Source organism: Pteropus medius, unplaced genomic scaffold, assembly GCF_902729225.1.
Source record: "Pteropus medius unplaced genomic scaffold, Ma_sr-lr_union100, whole genome shotgun sequence".
NCBI lineage: Eukaryota > Metazoa > Chordata > Mammalia > Chiroptera > Pteropodidae > Pteropus > Pteropus medius.
The window spans coordinates 23,034,468-23,039,022 of record NW_024354500.1 but is presented as its reverse complement, the minus strand read 5'-3'; the positions used below and the strand labels follow the sequence as shown (position 1 = coordinate 23,039,022).

The 4,555-nt window shown below is 30.6% G+C and overlaps 1 pseudogene; it reads left to right on the top strand.

Moving 5' to 3' along the window:
- Positions 1 to 3,182: 3,182 nt before the first annotated feature.
- On the top strand, positions 3,183 to 3,295 carry LOC120595280 (uncharacterized; annotated as a pseudogene).
- The last annotated feature ends 1,260 nt before the right edge of the window (positions 3,296 to 4,555 follow it).

Here is a 4,555-nt window from a genome sequence, read left to right as displayed (position 1 = left end):
TCAAGCTGAAACTTTATTAATAAGAACCAGTTAGATTTGCTTCAGAGTGATTTATGGAGCACAGGTTCTGATCATAGTCTTTAAAATGTACCCTTTTTTTATATATATAGAACTTTCACTTGTATGTTTCATATAAAAAAATTATCAGGAATTGTTCAAGTAAATGGTAATTTAATTTTACACTTATCTTTATTTTTCTATCAACATCATTAACTCCTTAAAAAGGAATCAATTCTAGGCTTCTTATTAGACCCCAGAGTAACCAGCATAGTCCCATATATCACATTTGTATATAGTAAATATTTAAGTATTTTCTCATTTGCTCAATTTACCACAGATACAAGTAATTTACTTTAAATAGATAAAACTTAAAAAGTGAACTTTTCACATTTTCAGACTTATTTCCCCTACCTAACTCATGTATAACACTAATTTAAAAGTTCAATCACTTATAATGAATCTAACATTCCATAAGAAATAAGCCTAGTAGTTTCATACATCAACATATTTGAATTCAACACTATTCCATTTCTTGCCCCCTCAGCAACGATTATTGTATAAGCTCTCAACAAAGTATAATTACTCGAATTTTAAATGTAAAACACTTTTCTCAAATATAAGATAGACAATTTTATGATATTCAATGATGTCATATTTAAAAGATGAAAAGTAACAACATGCATATTTTCTTGCCTGAGAAAAGCCTTTTATGTGTTATCAATTTTATAAACTCAGTTTAATACATCCATCTTTATCCTACAATTTTAAAGGGACATAAAGTATATATGTAGATGCTTTTGTTGTTTGTTCAATGTTGCCAATTTAGTGATATCATTGTTTATTTAGCTTTAAAAAATTACTTTTTCTTTAGAATAAATTTTGAAATATAAAATGCTGATGTCACTATATCGCAAATAAAGAGGCACACCAGATCTGGGAAGCAGTCCAGAGTACTTCAAAGTGACTTTTATCCCTAACTAATACTTTTTACCTGAAGCTATCAGTTTCTGGAGAAAAAAAAAATGATCTTTGAAGATAATTCAGGCACATTATGAAATAATTAAACTCTTATGTGTACAGCTGAATATGCCACTGCAGTTTTATCATCACCAAAAAAGAAAAAAAAAAATCATTCTACAATTGCCTGAATGAGCAGGCAACTGTGATCCAGGGACACCTCTGGGAAATCTGCAAATTCTTACAGAGCATCCCACCCTACTTTCTAGTGGCTAAGAGCACACCACCCAAAGATAGAAAAAAATCATTGCAAGCAGATTTATAATCAAAAGGTTTGATTTCTAGTCAGTTTGTAAATTAATTGGAAAGGTTGAGAAATAAAATTATGGGGTGGAGGTTAATCATCCTTAAATTAAGTACAGTATATACTGAGGTCCAGCTGACTGTAATCACTGACTATCACTATTTAATTTGATTATAATTTTTAAATGCTTTAAAAATGGCACAGATTTCAAATTGCAAAATAGAAATTATAGAAAAATAAAGTTAATTCCATCTCTCTCTAAATTTATATTACTATATTAAGTTCAATTGCATTCACACTATATTAAGTAGCTTATAACTTGAGTCTATTCGGTTCTTTTTTTCCCCCATTTATATTACATTTTCTTTGGTAGAGATATTTTCCTTCATTTCATAAATCAAACCTCGACTGTATAAATCCTCTTAGGAAAATTTCCTTTTTTAAGATCCTACTGTCACTCAGAAACTCCAGAACCTGTCAACAACTATATCATATTTGTGAGGTTTTTTGTGATACTATCTCCCCACCTGCAAGCTCTTTTGAGCCTTTTACTTTTCTAGTGAAATTGAAATGCTTGGTGACTCTTGACTTCCAGGTAAGATTAGGAATGTCTTTCAACATTGGCATCAGTTTGTAATTGCATACTGGCAACTAAAAACCAATAAAAGTCAAATCATGCCTTAAGGATTTACTAAGTGAAGGGAGCACTTATGAAAATACTGTGAAAAATATATTTCTCAACCTTGCCACTAAAAATAAGGGCCCCTTGATAAACACTGTTTTGGCAAATATCATGTCTTGGAACATTGCTAAACAAAGACTAATTAATTACATTTACATAGTACAGGCCTCACCAGCGTGGCACAATCAACATCACAGTTCCAGCTTGCTGGACAGAAATTAACTTGAACAAAACATCAGCCATATATGGTTGGCACCAAGATTCTGTGGCTAAAGGAAATCAGTAGCATTTTACAAGCAAACTATAGTAAGAATCTGAATCAGGGTTGAGATGGCAATAATAAAAGATTGTGACCTGGAATATAAAGGCAAGGCTACAAACAGGAAGAGGCAAAGTTAAGAGCTAGAAAAATGAGAATTAGACTGAATATTGTATTATAAACAAGTAAAGGAGAGTATTTCAGAATGAAGAGCTTTAAAGAAAACTGTGGTGCCTGGTGAACTGACCCAGAGTGATGTTGGCAGCCTAAAACAAACATGTAGAATATCCAGTTGAAGGAGTGCTAAAAACTGGAAGGAGAGCCATAACTGGATGAGATGTTTAAAAAAAAATGTCCAGTTTCAACAGCTTGTGGGATCACAACAATGAAGAAATAAAAGCAGAGAAAAATTCCCAAGATAAGTAAGATTCTTTATACTAGAACACCAAAGGTATATTAAATGAGGGATCATATACTATAATGAAAGATAGGACCTGGTCATTAAAAAGCAGAGTAATTCATCAAGAAACTGAATTTCAATTTGGTGACAACATGGTCCTCCAAAACATGATGAAAGAAAGAAAAGTAAGGCAAAGTAATGTAACTCAGTTCAACAATAAATACACTGTATTTCACAATTCATAGAGAAACTATTTTAACTATACGGGGTGGGGGTCAGGGGTCCAAAGTTCCTTCCTACTCTCTGTTGAAGCCCTGTGTCAGTGAGCCTGGTCCTCTAATGCACATATTACCAAAGGTACAGCTCACTTATGACAGACAAATATAGACAAAAAACTCCTGCAGCTATTTAAATCAATAGATATGTTTTTATTTGTTGATATGAAAGGACAACCAATAAATAGTGGACCATTTAAGAAATCCAAAACATAAGGTAAGATCAAGATGAAGCAATAGAACAGTTGAATTTGATATCCATAATACAAGATCAAGATACTATAAAAAAGCAATTAGAAATTCTTTCCATAAAAAAAAGCATGGAGTGCTCTAAAATTGGTTTGATAAGAAGATTAGCATGGCCCCTGCACAAGGATGACATGTAAATTCATGAAGAAAAAAAGAGCATGAAAATTTTAAAAAATGATAATATTTATTAAGATAAATAACCCATGAATGAGCTAACTAATAAGATAAGATAAAGATGAAAAATTAATGTAAATCTTGCAATTATTTTGTTGGTTTATTTCTCTTTCTCAAATAATTAGTGTGGGGATAACTTTTTACATGCTTATTGACCATTTATTTACATTTTTTTTCTTTTGCCTAACTAAAGAAAATTTGCTCAATTCTTTTTCTTTATACTTGTGTTTATGATTTTATTTTTTTAGTGATAATTTGTATCATAGTGATACCATTTTTTTTAGTGATAATTTGTATCAGTGATACCAATTTTGTTTTCAGAAAAGTGACAAATATACATACCTACTCTATCTTGTACTTTTAAAAATATTTTAATATATATTTTTATCAGTATCGATTCCTTTTGAAGTAAACTTGGAATTTCATTCATATATAATGTTCAAACAAATTTTAAGTCAAACAATTTTTTTCCTATATACAACATCTAATAAATTCAGAAGCAATTCTACTTGGTAGATTAATCATGTATTTAGGAATAGATAAAAAGGAAAGTGTACACATTTGTCTTTTGCTCAGTGAATTCCCAATAAACCTCAGGTGTTTATAGTATCTTGACTTCACAAAGGGAAAAACATATTTCATCCAAAAATCAAATTCTTACATGAATAAATGCTTTTAAGAAGGAAAAGTCAGTTGTGTATCAAATTAAGTATGCATTCTTGTTATTCTAGTCTTTATTTATAGTAAGTAGTAAAGTTAGAAGGAAATAAAGCTCTATTAATAACACACATTTTGTCATGTGTAAGAAGGTTAAGATAACTGAATATATCCAGTTTTTAAAGAATCTCATCATTCTGTTGTTTCTATTTTAAAGTGATATTTCACCACAAGTGACACGTTATAAATTACAACAGAACATTTAGGAACAGATTTTGGCTAACTGCTTTCAAATAAAAAGCTAGCCAAAGGAAAATTGAATGCTTGATAGGCTTAAAATAATGAATTTTTAAGAAAATATATTTCGATATGTGTATTCCAAAGCATTGGTTTTCTGGGTGTAGTTCATAGACTAACAGTATCAGCATTACATTTTTAGAAATGCAAATTCTTGGGTAACACTTCAGGTGCACTGAATCAAAAACTAGAGATAGGGGTCATTGAGTCTGTATTTTAACAAGTCCTCCAGGAGATTCTCACACAGTTTAATTTTTGCTAACCACTGCTCTACAACACTTAGTAGTTTTCAATTGATATG